Genomic DNA, 16,405 nt, shown 5'->3' with positions numbered 1-16,405 from the left:
GTTATGGTGTGGGGGTGCTTTGCTGGGGACACTGTCTGTGATATATTTAGAATTCAAGGTACACTTAACCAGCATGGCTACCACAGCATTCTGAATCATTTGTTTTTTGACCAGGAAGGAGAGTGATGGAGTGCTGCATCAGATGACCTGGCCTCCACAATCCCCCGACCTCAACCCAATTGAGATGGTTTAGGATTAGTCGGACGGCATAGTGAAGGAAAAGCAGCCAATAAGTGCTCAGCATATGTGGGAACTCCTTCAAGACTGTTGAAAAGCATTCCAGGTGAAGCTGGTTGAGAGAATGCCAAGAGTGTGCAAAGCTTTAACACTTTTTTGGTTACTACATGATTCCATATGTGTTATTTCATAGTTTTGATGTCTTCACTATTATTCTACGATGTAGAAAATAGTAAAAATAAAGAAAAACCCTTTAATGAGTAGGTCTGTCCAAACCTTTGACTGGTACTGTATGTATCACTAGATTTGATTTATTACAAGATTAAGGGTGTACTGGGCAACTTTCATATGGTCTGGATTCCTTATATGGAATACAGTATGACTAAAGGAGTCTGTATTGAAAACATGCCCACGTCATGGGAGATACCTATTTAGGCAATCCCTAACTGCTGGGCTGCTCAGTCCTGGCCCTGGGGGTCTGTTGTCCTGTGGGTTGTCACTCTTGCCTTGGCCTAACACACCCAACACCAATAAATTAATGTTTCACTAAGATACTAAAGCTGGGTGGGGTGTGTTGGGTTGGGGACCTGCAGGGTGGTAGACCCCTAGGGACAGGACGGGGCGACCCAGCTATATTGTGTGCAAGTAAAAACAGCTCTACAGTACTAATAGTCCAATGAGATGAATTATATGGAGGATTTGCTGATTCTGTGTGTTAATGTATATTTGAGGTGTATGTGTTAGTTTTTTTTAGACCCAACCAAATCATGAGAAAACAAAAATATAATTACTTGACACATTGGAAAGAATGAACAAAAAAACTGTGCAAACTAGAATGCTATTTGGCCCAAAACAGAGAGTACACAGTGGCAGAATACCTGACCACTGTGACTGACCCAAACTTAAGGAAAGCTTTGACTATGTACAGACTCAGTGAGCATAGCCTTGCTATTGAGAAAGGCATCCATAGGCAGACCTGGCTCTCAAGAGAAGACAGGCTATGTGCGCACTGCCCACAAAATGAGGTGGAAACTGAGCTGCAATTCCTAACCTCCTGCCAAATGTATGACCATATTAGAGACATATATTTCCCTCAGATTACAGAGATCCACAAAGAATTTGAAAACAAACCCAATTTTGATAAACTCCCTTATCTATTGGGTGAAAAACCACAGTGTGCCATCACAGAAGCAAGGTTTGTGACATGTTGCCACAAGAAAAGGGCAACCAGTGAAGAACAAACAACATTGTAAATACAACCCATATTTCTGTTGATGTATTTTCCCATTTGTACTTTAACTATCTGTACATTGTTACAACACTGTCTATATACATAATATGACATTTGAAATGTCTTTATTCTTTTGGAACTTCTGAGAATGTTTACTGTTAATATTTATTGTTTATTTCACTTTTGTTTACTATCTACTTCACTTGCTTTGGCAATGTTAACATACATTTCCCATGCCAATAAAGCCCTTGAATTGAATTGAATTGAATTGAATTGAATTGAATTGAGTGACAGAGGAGTCTTAGCCTAGGCTACTGTTGATTGCGAAGATGGATGCCTTTTTCATTCAAGTAAAACAAAAGTTATAAGAAAAAAGAGTATGCCTATAGTGAAAAGCCTTGTTGTAGTGGACTAAGATGAGAAGAATGCAGGCTATTGTGCAACTCCGTATTCTGGTAGGATGCAATTTTGGAACTTAAAGTGGGGATCCTACCTGACCTAAGACAGGGAATTTTTTATAGGATTAAATGTCAGGAATTGTGTAAAACTGAGTTTAAATGTATTTGGCTAAGGTGTATGTAAACTTCCGACTTCAACTGTATATAGCCTGTTAAAAACTTTTGTGAAGGTTTAAACCAATTCACAAGTGTTTTGTTTCTTTCTGTTGAGCCATTTTCTTTGGCCAAATAAAGTTCCAACTGTAATGCTGTGTTTGGCGCAATATAATGGCCTGCTCATATTTTCCCTATAAACAGTGGTTTGCCTTACTTTTGATATTACCCAAATAAAGTTTTGAAACTTTTGGGAAGGTTTGGTGTGGCTATTATTATGCTTTAGCTACTGCAGGCCTATGATATGAAGGCAGTGTGCACCGGCACTCCAACTGACTGCAGTTGAACTTGAGGTGAGGAAGAATGTTTCAGGCCTACCAGAGTTACTCCTATAATCTAACGATATATACAAAATGTACAAATTACCCTCCTTCTGTACATCTATATCTGTATAGCAGAGCCAGTAGGCATCTGACAAAGAAATGCCGCTGGCATATCTCTATCTCTCTCTCTATCTCTATGTGGCTAGGCCTAAGCTTCTCTTCCTTTTATATAGTGCATTTGGAAAGTAGTCCGACCCCTTCCCATTTCCCACATTTTGTTACCTTACAGCCTTATAAAATTGATTGAATAAATTGTTTTCCTCATCAATCTACACACAACACCCCATAATGACAAAGCGAAAACAGGTCGAATCTGAATGCATATGGATGTTGGGGGAAATTTCTCTAATGTCCGGTAAATTACATCTTCCTGGTCACGTTGTCCGGTGCCAAATTTTCCTAAAGGAAATCCTGAAATGTGTTTTTATACAGATTTTTGAATATTCACATGAAAATCTGTTGCTATTGGATTGAAACATATAAACACCCTAAAGACTCTGGCAATTGCCTAGTCGAGTGTCACTTTGACTTTGATTATGCATGCACATCATGTTTCACCAGCAGCCACAAACATTTTCCCGGTATTTTACAAATGTTCCATCCCGGTATTTCCCGCCCAAACCTGAAGTGTCATTCTAAAGCATATAAAGCATATTAATGTCTGGATTTGATTAGAGCTTTGATCGGCATTACAATTCAAGTCTGATAGTACCTGAGCCTGATGAGCCATACATTAAAGACATTTTATGAGCCCAAAAAAGCCCAAATGATTGTACCATTATCCAATACATAGCCTATGATATAGGCTACCGCACATTAGGCATGACATAAAAACATAAAAGGCCATAGATGTAGCTATGTTAAAAAATAAGGTGACCCCGAAAGCCAGATGGAGATGGAGACATTCAGTCCTTACATTACTGTAGCATATGCTGTAGCAAATGTAGGTACCACAATTGCACTTTATTGTGTAATCCCGGTCACTTTTGCAATTATTTGTGTATGTATGTATTTTTTTACTGACAAATAAAATCAATCAATCAATCCAAACTGTGCAGCGGCAATTTGATGAATGGAAAGAGACATCTGTTACAAAACACAAAAAAAGTTTTATGACATTCAGAGATTGCCAAGCCTTCGATACTGGGTAAACCTACAAGATAGGGAGGGATGTGTTTTCTGTTTGTCGAGATTGACATAGTCTATTTATTGTGGTGTTGAAAACGCAAACCATGAAGTGGCCGAAGTCAGTATGTTTTGTTTATTGGTTGTGTGGTGCATTGGCACAGAAACCTGTTGGTGAATCATTCGTTGCATATATTTTATATAATTATAAATATGTCATCAAAATGTCAAAAATCTGATTTCCTCCTAGCTGATCATTGTCTGCAACCGGCTCTGATCGTGAAGCAATGAAACAGGCAGGGAGAGTGAGCACCTCTGTGGTGGTCGGCGAACCCTCAACCTTCTGGGCCATAGCCCTGCGTTGCATCGACTGTGTCACAAAAGCGAAGTAGATATCCACGTTTATAAACACAGGGTCGCTACAGTTATTGTTATTTATGGTCGTAAACATTATTTTGAGTTAATTCTATGAGTGGGGAGGGTGTTCAATTTATTTTACAGTACAAGGGGGGGTCATTTGAAAATATTTTTAATGTTGGGGAGTTTTTTATTTTATTTTGTTATGACACATTGGGTTGTACCAGCACCAATTTCGATCCGTCCCTAACTTCACCATGCTCAAAGGAATATCAATGTCTATTTTTTAACCTATCTACCAATAGGTGCCCTTCTTTGCGAGGCATTGGAAAAGGTCCCTAGTCTTTGTGGTTGAATATGTTTGAAATTCACTGCTTGACTGAGGGATCTTACAGATCATTGTATGTGTGGGTACAGAGATGAGGTAGTTATTCAAAAGAGTGAGTCCATGCAACTTATGTGACTTGTTAAACACATTTTTACTCCTGAAATTATTTAGTCTTGCCATAACAAAGGGGTTGAATACTTATTGACGCAATTCATTTATTTCAGCTTTTCATATTTAATTAATTTGAAAAAAAATATTTGACTTTGACATTATTGGGTGTTGTGTGTAGGCCAGTGACACAAAATCTAAATTGGATCAATTTTAAATTCAGGCTGTAACACAACAACATTTTGAAAAAGTCAAGGGTGTGAATACTTTCTGAAGGCACTGTACATGGCTGGCGTGTGTACTTCTCTGTCTTTGCCCTATTTGTCTGAGTGAGGCTGGCTATCTGTGTGGTGAGGTTTTGAAGAGCATCACATATGGCTTTATTTCCACCGTCAAGCTTCTCAACCAGGGTATTTGGTTTCGGTGTGTACCCTTTCCCCTTCCTGGAACCACTGACCTGTTCTGTGTCATCTTTCTCCTCTTCCTGAACCACAGCTACTTTAGCTCCTCTGTTCTTCAATATGGCTGACCTCTTGTTTTTCTTTTCCATTTTCAGGCTGTAGGCAGTATTTATTTTCTCCAGTAATGTCTCGTCCCTCACATTTGGATCCTGTAAGAAAGGCTTGAGATCTGCACATATGACGTCATCTTGGAGACCTGCCATCACTGTCTGCAAGAACTGTGTTCGGATAATTTCTGGGTTGTACTTCAATCCAGCTTTAGCTCTTTCTGATGCAAAGATTACTTTCTGTGTAATGTCCATTGCATGCACTACGAACTGAATTGGGATTTCTTTGGGTTCTTGAACTGCACTGGTCAATGAATGATAAAAGTATATTTTTCAATGTAGTGAGTTCTCCGTATTTGTTTCGATGAGCTCCATGTCAACTCAGTTCTGCTTTCTAGGTAGCTTTTCAGTTTAACCTCTGGAGCGATTGACTGAATGATAGCTTCAACAATTTCACTGTCATCATAGCCTTTTTTCATAGCTCTCTCAATCTGCCTCTCAAGACTGTTGAAGTTAAATGTATCGTTCTTGCCAACTTCACCAATCTGACCAACAATTCGGAACTATTTTCTGTTCATGGGATGTACACTTGCATGACTCACCCACCACAAGAGGGCGCTCGTAAATCACACCGGGCTGCCCGTGATCCTCTTCCTCATCTTCAACAACGTCACCTACATTCCCCAAGCTGTCAATCTGATCATTTACTGCCAAAAGCACTGCATGTCCCTGATCTTTCAATTGAGTAACTTAATCTCCCTCCAAGTACTGAATGATAGCTCTCCTCAACAAACAAGATGAATTTGCAGTGTCCTCACTAACATCCAGTTTCAGATTCTCACATATTTCTTTCAGCTCACCCAATGACCATGCATTTCTTCTCAATTTCGACTCCATCATTTCCCCATTCAGATCACATTTTTGTCCTTTACTTGGACTGTTCACAGCTAGAGAGCAAAAGCAGATCAATTCACAGTTGGTAGTCTCTCTCTCCTCCATGCACATTTTAATTTTTCTACGGACAAATCCACCACAGATTATGCTAGCTAGCTTTTTATTGCCAACATTAGCCTAACTTTCTCCCACGATAGCCATTTTCCTTCCCGCTGCAGTCTTCTTGTAGCAACCGTTCACGTTTTGTTTTTTGTTTTGAACTGGGTGGAAACACAAAATATGTTGCACCCTGGAAATTACTCAGGCAACTCCAGTCCATCCTTGTTTTGGTAATTCCATGCACCCGATTAGACTACAATCACTCCATTAAAAGGTAGAAATCATCTTACCAATCACACCATCCATATGGTGATATGTGGTATGTTATACTGTACCTTTGAATAGTGATTCATTGATCATCCTTGAGATGTTTCTACAACTTGATTGGATTCCACTTGTGGTAAATTGATTGGACATAATTTGGAATGGAACACACCTGTCTATATAAGGTCCCACAGTTGACAGTGCATGTCAGATTAAAAACCAAGCCATGAAGTCGAAGGAATTGTCTGTAGAGCTCCGAGACAGTATTGTGTCGAAGCACAGATCTGGGGAAGGGTAGAAAAAAAATCTGCAGCATTGAAGGTCCCCAAGAACACAGTGGCCTCCATCATTCTTAAATGGAAGAAGTTTGGAACCAACAAGACTCTTCCTAGAGCTGGCCGCCTGGCCAAACTGAGCAATTGGGGTAGAAGGGCCTTGGTCAGGGAGGTGACCAAGAATCCGATGGTCACTCTGACAGAGATTTAGATTTCCTCTGTCGATGTTGGAGAACCTTCCAGAAGAACAACATCTCTGCAGCACTCCACCAATCAGGCCTTTATGGTAGAGTGACCAGACAGAAGCCACACATCAGTAAAAGGCACATGACAGCCCACTTGGAGATTGCCAAAAGGCACCTAAAGACTCTCAGACCATGAGAAACAATATTCTCTGGTCTGATGAAACCAAGATGAAACTCTTTGGTCTGAATGCCAAGCGTCACATCTGGAGGAAACCTGGCACCCTCCCTACGGTGAAGCATGGTGGTGGCAGCATCATGCTGTGGGATGTTTTTCAGTGGCAGGGACTGGGAGACTAGTCAGGATTGAGGCAAAGATGAATGGAGCAAAGTACAAAGAGATCGTTGATGAAAACCTTCTCCAGAGCGCTCAGGAGCTCAGACTGGGGCGAAGGTTCACCTTCCAACAGGACAAAGACCCTAAGCACACAGCCAAGACAACGCAGGTGTGGCTTTGGGACAAGTCTCTGAATGTAATTGAGTGGCCCAGCCAGAGCCCAGATTTGAACCCAATCGAACATCTCTGGGGAGACCTGAAAATAGCTGTGCAGTAACGCTCCCCATCCAACCTGACAAAGCTTGAGAAGGATCTGCAGAGAAGAATGGGAGAAACTCCCCAAATACAGGTGTGCCAAGCTTGTAGAGTCATACACAAGAAGACTCGAGGCTGTAATCACTGCCAAAGGTGCTTCAATAAAGTACTGATTAAAGGGTCTGAATACTTATGTAAATGTGATATTTCCGTTTTCTATTTTTAATAAATTTGCTAACATTTCTAAGTACCTGTTTTTGCTTTGTCATTATGGGTTATTGTTTGTAGATTGATGTATTTGTCTGCATCATTTCACATCCCCCATATATTTTTTTGTAATTATATATACAGTTGAAGTCGGAAGTTTACATACACATTAGCCAAATACATTTAAACTCAGTTTTTCACAATTCCTGACATTTAATCCTAGTAAAAATCCCCTGTTTTAGGTCAGTTAGGATCACCACTTTATTTTAAGAATGTGAAATGTCAGAATAATAGTAGAGAGAATGATTTATTTCAGCTTTTATTTCTTTCATCACATTCCCAGTGGGTCAGAAGTTTACATACACTCAATTAGTATTTGGTAGCATTGCCTTTAAATTGTTTAACTTGGGTCAAACATTTCGGGTAGTGTAGTGTCTAAACAGTTTATGACTTTGCTGACGTTTGCAAATGGTGTGTTAGAGGAAGTTGACTCAGCTTGCGGAAGCATCTGGAAAGCATTACTATAGGGGCCCCCTAAAACAGAGGAAGTCTGTTATGTGGCGTCCTGGGATTGGTTTATGGGAAAACCACCCATATCATGTTACAGATTATAAATACCATGGTTGGAACAAAGGATGAGGATGAACAACATATTAGAGATTGGGTCAGTTGTTCTCCAGATGTCTGCAAGAGTCTGTAAATCGACGCTGAAATCTTTGGAGTAAAGGACAGTGTCAGCGGATTTCTTGTCCTCACAGCATAATTAGCATCGTTATTTCGATACCACAGAATGGCAACGAGGAACTTTGGGACGTGTTGCGTCTCTCCAGCGTTCCATTCATGAGCTACGAAGTGACTCCCGCTCAAGACGGCGGCACATAAGGTGAGATTTCTCACAATTTTGGGCGCTGGTCGGTTCGTTTGCTTATGTGGGTGTGTGCGCTGAGGAGATTTACCGTTTGAAAGACTTACGTGTGCACTTTGCTGTTATTTGCTGTGGGATAAGAATCCGTTCTAAATTTGTTTGCGTTAAAAACAACGCAAACAGGGGGGAGTGTCTATAGGAATTGATAACACTGGGCACAGGGATATTTGGCTTGAATAAAATTGAAAAAGAATAGAAAGAAGGAATAAGGCCAGGAACTAAGGAAAAATGTATACTAATTAGGACGTCGTTGATCTATGGAAGCCCTCAAACGAGGCGATCATTAGGATGGGCCGAAAATCCTGAAAACTCACTAGGTTGATTTTTAAGGTCAGTTCCGGGAACTGGAATTTGTGGTAGATACATTCGGTTGCAAGTTACCCCTCGACTTATAGTTGACGAGGTATATGTTCGATGTAACCTCTCATTGAATATCTGCAAACTCGTGGTAGCAGAAATTTAGGAAGGAACTATGAGAAATAAGGAACGACGGTAGCATGCTTTAGAGGACTGTAGGAACGGATGCATTCCTCTTGAATTGTGTGTGTGGGGGGGGGGGGGGGGGGGGGGGGGGGAATAATAATAAAATAAAGACGTCTCTGTTGTGTTTCAGCTGTGTGTCGACTCATGTTAGGATAAGATTTATGTTAGAGATATATACACATATATGTTTTGGTTGAGAACAGGGGTTTTAGTTTTTTGTAAGGAAATATGTTAGTTAAGGTTAAAATTTTATGAGTCTCCGTTAGCGAGAACGTTAATAATTGTTAACTATATATGAGCCCCCTGGGAGGACGTTAAGGTTAAAATCTTATGAGTCTCTATAAAAAGAGAACGTTTAATAACTGTTAAAAGATTATGAGCCTACAGGGAGGATTTTTAAGTCTATAGAGATGTTTTGTAATGGATAAGAAAATAATTATAAATCTGCAGATTAGGATAAGTGAAGTTAAGAAACTTCAAAGTAGGATTTGTGTTCTATGTTTTGTGTTGGTTTGTGAGATCTGTTAAGTGTTACTGTTTGTCTGTGTTGGGGAAATAACAGAGGGACAGCTGGTCTGTCTACTTTCTGTTGTTTAGCTTGGAGAGAGCTGCTTGGGGGAGCTCTTCTCACTCTGAAATCGCACTGGTGAATGAACTGCGCATGTGTGGGATTTTATGAGTTTAGAGTTACGTAGAGCAAATATGCCACTCCCCTGCCTGCACTGAGCTGCTGTGACATGCAGAAGGAGGGGGAGACTTACACACAAATAAAGTATTCTGTTTGTTAAATCGGCTGTTGCTTAACGATGAAACTATTTGATTGAGATCTATTGAATTTATAAATGAGAGATATGTTGACGGATTAAAAATAAATAAAATAAAATGTTATTGAGCTATTTATAATATTCCTGAGTTAAGCTGTTTGCTTATTTCTTAGCGCGAGTGTGAACATAGGTATGTCTAAAAGGGTATTGCATGGTTGAAATAACCCAGTGAGTGCATAAAATACTAAATTCTTGTCTGTTCCTTTGTTCTTCTGTCATGTGAGAGATGAGAAGGAGGAGACAGAGAGAGAGAGGAGGTGCTGACCAGTGCGTCACGCGACAGTGTGTGCTGCCACGGATCAAGTCCAATCAAGGCCAGTACTGTTCTGTTCACAAAACGTACCTTCCCATACAGGATATGTGTGTGACTAGCATATTTCATGTTGTGACAATTTGACAGGGACTTGGCAACAGACTGATCAATTGATGTAATTAAGAATTGCATATTGGAGTTTTTTGTGCATGAGTTGGTTTGATTAGAGTTGTGTTGGAAATCCAGCACTGACATTATTCTGTAAAATTAAGGTAATTGGGTGATTATTAAGTAATTGGTTTGTGAGTGCTGTAGTGTTGTTGGATTACAGGTCTTTCTTTTTTGGATTGCTCTGAAGTTGACTACTTTCCTTTACTTTTCCTGATCGGATGTGGTAAGATTGCCACTAATCAATAATTTGGTAAAATAAAATACAATAAAAATCAATTAATTAATCAATTAATAAAAATAAATAAATATATTGATTAATAAAAAATAAAAATAAAGGGAGGGAAACATAAGCTACATAGTCTAAAGTATTATTGGTTAAAAGGCTATGTAACTCGTAAGGTGATGGAAGATTTAAAGTCTGTTGAAGTTTCCACAGTCACCAAAGGAGTTCAGGAGCAGTATATTACAGTAGCCACTCCAACAGTAAATAATACACAGAGGACATCTGTCACTTTCCCACTGGAAATAATTAAGAGTGTTAATACATCAACTAAAGCAACTATTTTAACAGTAACTTTGAAAGAGATTAATGTTAAGATGGCAAAATAACAAATTTCGGAAATGTGACACAGACACCAACAACAACTTTTCTGAAACAAAAGGATGTAGTAAGAGTGACTCAGAAGTTTATGATACGGATGGAGAGTGCTGTGAATGGTAGTAAGGATAGTGTTGAAATAGGAGAGCAGAGGGTAGTAGAGAATGATGTAGATTCATCTGAAATAGTACAGAATACTATCCTGGAGGTAGAGGATGAGTTCTTTAATTTTGATGGAAGACCAGAAGATATATCTGATCAATACCGCTCGTTAGGGAAGAGAGAAACTAAATGGAAGGCATATGGATTTGATTCTTCTGTTTTGCAAATTAAAGATGGATGGGCAGGTAGGAATCTATGGTTCCAGCAGTTAACTCATTCTGTAAGATCAGTGAGGAATCTTGAGGGTCCATGTCTGGTGAGAATTCCAGCACCAGGCACATGGGGTTCAATCTTAGAGACGGTGGCTCAACCTCTATCAAGTACGTGTCAATCTTATGCTTTATCATGGCTGTTGTATCAGCAACAATCATTAACAGATATAATAATGTCGTTGTCGAAGCATTTGTTTAGGCCTAGGTTTAAGTGTTCTTGGTTAAATTAATTACCCTATGTGAATTTGTTAGATCGGAAGGAAAATCAGTTAACAGCGATATCTGAAGCATTGGAGGTGAAACCCGTGAGGGCTAAAAGCTGTTTTTGTTCAAATAAAACATATGATGGACAGGGTATGTTAATGAGAATATCAGATTGTGATGATTATATGATGACTTTGGGTAAGCATGAACGTAAGGTTAGTAATGAGAAATATAATGTAACTTTTTATGTTCCAGTTAGTAAGAAGAGCAGGACTTTGATGGTGAAAGATCAGCTTTTGCCTGGCAATGTGACTATTGGGAATTTTAGAGATATTTGGTGGGTTTGTGGTGATAAAGCACATATATTCTTACCCTATGGATGGACAGGATGTTGTTACATGTCGACGTTGAAGCTTCCATATGAGGTTTTAATATTAAAAGAGGGGAAGCACCGGACACAGATAAATCTGATTCTAGGTTTGGAAATAGGGTGAAAAGGGACATGGCGAAATGTCATAGTCTGGAAGCCTACCATTGGAGGATAAGTCTAGGAGAGAAGTGGGGACTTGGACTTTTTCCATGGTATGGTGTAACATTTTTGGCAGATCACATTGATAATATTACCTATACTTTGCAGGGTTTTGCAAATGAAACGATAAGAGGGTTTAACCTTCTGTCAAATACTCAAAGAAGTCACAGACTGACGCTGTTGAAACATGACATGGCTCTTGACTATATTTTAGCAAAACAAGGTGGTTTATGTTTGGCTATGAACTTGACGGGGGATGATTGTTATACTTTGATCCCCGATAGTTCCGATAATATCACTAGTGTTATAGATGCATTGAAGAATATAAGGGATGCGTTTGGTAGATCTGAAGGAGCTGGATGGTCAGCGAAGGCTTGGTTGCAAGATCAGTTAAGCCCAGTGGGAGCAGTGATAGTTCAGATTTTAGTGGGAGCTCTTGTAGCGCTGTGTGTGATGTTTTGCTTTTGTACTTTGTTATTGACTTTTGCGAAGGCTATGATATTGAGATGGGTTGGAGTTGTGATGCCTGGAGACAACACTCAGATGCCGTTGTTAACTGTTACTGATCTAGATGGAGATGAACAAGTGGGACTGGATGGAGTATTGATGGATAGATATCCATTTTGAATATCCGATCATTTTCCACATGTGATTCATTTTATATATCATTTTTATATTATTGTTGATATTGATGTTTTAATTTGCATGTGTTGTTTTGCAAAAGATACTGGTTGGTGTTTTCTTTTCTTCCAGAAGCATATGGGGGAATGTGTAGAGGGGATTCAAATACTCAAACATGGACAATATGAATGGACTGGAGGAAGTGGAACAAGGAAGGTGTGGAAATGTTCAGATTCCATCATCGACGTTTCATTGAAAGTCGACACTGCTGAGGAGATGCAGTGTAGTGGACTACATTCCAGTGTCTACAATGATATATAGACATATTTGCATGTGTAATACATAATTTGTGTCATATTCTTTCTGTATTAATTTTTGAAGAATGATGTTTTCTGTTGTTGGGTACATGTGGGGATCTCAGATGTTTTTGTTTATTTCGTGGATGCTTAGGGATATTGGGTCTAAGCAGGGACAGAGAGAATCCACAGGAGGGTCCGATGGGTCGACCAGCCTGAATGTGGACATTTTTTGATTGTATTTTGTTTTCTGAGGCTTTCATGTGTATTCAATTGCATCATAGTTTAAAATGCATTGATAAAGATTTATGAATTGATCTGGAGTACTTAGGTGGTCGCCTGGGGAAGAGGGGCCGTGAGAGAATTTTACTGTCTTGATTGATTGATGGATATTTGGAAAGAAAGCTGCCAGACAGGTTTTTCGCTCTCACACTCCATAAAGATTTGTTCATATTTCATAGAACTGTATTTACACTCCATATAAAAATGTGTTTACTCTCCATACATTTTGGTTTATTGCTAAAGTTACTCAAGCTGTTTAAAGGCACAGTCAACTTAGTGTATGTAAACATCTGACCCACTGGAATTGTGATACAGTGAATTATAAGTGAAATAATCTGTCTGTAAACAATTGTTGGAAAAATGACTTGTCATGCACAAAGTAGATGTCCTAACCAACTTGCCAAAACTATAGTTTGTTAACAAGAAATTTGTGGAGTGGTTGAAAAAAACGAGTTTGAATGACTCCAACCTAAGTGTATGTAAACTTCCGACTTCAGCTGTATATACAGTGGGGAAAAAAAGTATTTAGTCAGTCACCAATTATGCAAGTTCTCCCACTTAAAAAGATGAGAGAGGCCTGTAATTTTCATCATAGGTACACGTCAACTATGACAGACAAAATGAGAAAAAAAATCCAGAAAATCACATTGTAGGATTTTTTATGAATTTATTTGCAAATTATGGTGGAAAATAAGTATTTGGTCAATAACAAAAGTTTGTCAATACTTTGTTATATACCCATTGTTGGCAATGATACAGGTCAAACGTTTTCTGTAAGTCTTCACAAGGTTCTCACACACTGTTGCTGGTATTTTGGCCCATTCCTCCATGCAGATCTCCTCTAGAGCAGTGATGTTTTGGGGCTGTCGCTGGGCAACACGGACTTTCAACTCCCTCCAAAGATTTTCTATGGGGTTGAGATCTGGAGACTGGCTAGGCCACTCCAGGACCTTGAAATGCTTCTTACGAAGCCACTCCTTCGTTGCCCGGGCGGTGTGTTTGGGATCATTGTCATGCTGAAAGACCCAGCCACGTTTCATCTTCAATGCCCTTGCTGATGGAAGGAGGTTTTCACTCAAAATCTCATGATACATGGCCCCATTCATTCTTTCCTTTACACGGATCAGTCGTCCTGGTCCCTTTGCAGAAAAACAGCCCCAAAGCATGATGTTTCCACCCCCATGCTTCACAGTAGGTATGGTGTTCTTTGGATGCAACTCAGCATTCTTTGTCCTCCAAACACGACGAGTTGAGTTTTTACCAAAAAGTTATACTTTGGTTTCATCTGACCATATGACATTCTCCCAATCCTCTTCTGGATCATCCAAATGCACTCTAGCAAACTTCAGATGGGCCTGGACATGTACTGGCTTAAGCAGGGGGACACGTCTGGCACTGCAGGATTTGAGTCCCTGGCGGCGTAGTGTGTTACTGATGGTAGGCTTTGTTACTTTGGTCCCAGCTCTCTGCAGGTCATTCACTAGGTCCCCCCGTGTGGTTCTGGGATTTTTGCTCACCGTTTGTGATCATTTTGACCCCACGGGGTGAGATCTTGCGTGGAGCCCCAGATCGAGGGAGATTATCAGTGGTCTTGTATGTCTTCCATTTCCTAATAATTGCTCCCACAGTTGATTTCTTCAAACCAAGCTGCTTACCTATTGCAGATTCAGTCTTCCCAGCCTGGTGCAGGTCTACAATTTTGTTTCTGGTGTCCTTTGACAGCTCTTTGGTCTTGGCCATAGTGGAGTTTGGAGTGTGACTGTTTGAGGTTGTGGACAGGTGTCTTTTATACTGATAACAAGTTCAAACAGGTGCCATTAATACAGGTAACGAGTGGAGGACAGAGGAGCCTCTTAAAGAAGAAGTTACAGGTCTGTGAGAGCCTGAAATCTTGCTTGTTTGTAGGTGACCAAATACTTATTTTCCACCTAATTTGCAAATAAATTCATAAAAAATCCTACAATGTGATTTTCTGGATTTTTTTTTCTCATTTTGTCTGTCATAGTTGACGTGTACTTATTATGAAAATTACAGGCCTCTCTCATCTTTTTAAGTGGGAGAACTTGCACAATTGGTGGCTGACTAAATACTTTTTTCCCCCACTGTATATATATATATATATATATATATATATAGTACCAGTCAAAAGTTTTGAAATCTACTCATTCCAGGGTTTTTCTTTATTTTTACTATTTTCTAAAATAACACACATGGAATCATGTAGTAACCAAAAAAGTGTTAAACAAATCAAAATATATATTATATTTGAGATTCTTCAAATAGCCACCCTTTACCTTGATAAGAGCTTTGCACACTCTTGACATTCTCTCAACCAGCTTCACCTGGAATTCTCTCAACCAGCTTCACCTGGTACACGTTAGGTCCCTTGACACCAATTGAGCAATGTTTGAATGCCACAGTGTATCTGAAAACTGTCCTTACAAAGGCACCATCACCCAAGAAGAAGTAAAAGTAGCCCCTCTAAAAACTACATGAGAGTGCAAAATAGTATTTTGTCAAAGAACTAGTTACTCAAGTACAAGAACATATTACCACATCACCATGGTCATCCAATGAAATAAGAAATAGCAGAGACAAAAACAGGATTTTACAACAGGTGTATTGTATTTAAAAGGAGTGCAAATCAGAGGGAATAGGCTAAGTGGCAGTGCCTTGTGTGGGGAGAGGGCATCAGACAGTAGACTGAGATTAACATTGTAACTACAACCTGTGAGAGGAGAAACCCCTATGGATACTGCTCTTGGTTGAATAAGACATGACTGAATAAGACTGAGCTGTCAGCTCAATTGGAAATTAACTTTAAATGTCAAGCGCACTATACCGCGGTTCAGGTGGAATCGAGGCCTTCGTTTTTGAACATGCAGGCCTCTGTAAGAGCTCGATTCGATCAGATCCGCGGTATAGCACAATTTAAATTTAAAGGCAATGTTCTAGGGTTCGCGTGACTAAATTCACGGTAAATGCTGCATATGTTGGCTCAATCGGAAATTACCTTTAAATTTCAATTGCACTATACCACGGATCTTCTGCGATACTGATTGAATCGAGCCCTTAGTGTTTAACAAAGAGCAGTAAGTGAGTTTCTGAGCAACAGTAGTCACTGCTCATTTGTTCAACAGGACATTTGAACTGATGTATTGTATCTGTACACAGAGCTTGCTTTTGATTTTATGTAGAATATATTGTTTAATGATATTTCACATCTCTTTTGATATCCCAGTTTTTTACTATGTTTTGTTCCATTGTATTGAAAGCGACTTTTATTTTGAAAACGTCACTCCATGGATGTTGAATAAATAAAGATTTTTTGAACCATACTGCAACTGTGTCATGACCTGACGAAACCTCATAAAAGGTGTTATGAATGCCTATGTATACCCATTCAAGTAAAGTGTTTTTCAGTGGGGTATCCTAATATACTATACTATACAGTGTAGTACAGCAGAGACAAATGCAAAAGATTTGACACATGGTAGGTGTATATTAGGTGGGTTTTTCTCCAACATTACAAACAGCGCAATAAGGGGGAAAGCAATATAAAAA

This window comes from Coregonus lavaretus (assembly GCF_964263955.1).
Source record: "Coregonus lavaretus genome assembly, chromosome: 24".
In the NCBI taxonomy this organism is placed as follows: Eukaryota; Metazoa; Chordata; class Actinopteri; order Salmoniformes; family Salmonidae; genus Coregonus; species Coregonus lavaretus.
The sequence above is the reverse complement of the archived record's forward strand: the minus strand, read 5'-3'. Positions refer to the sequence as shown.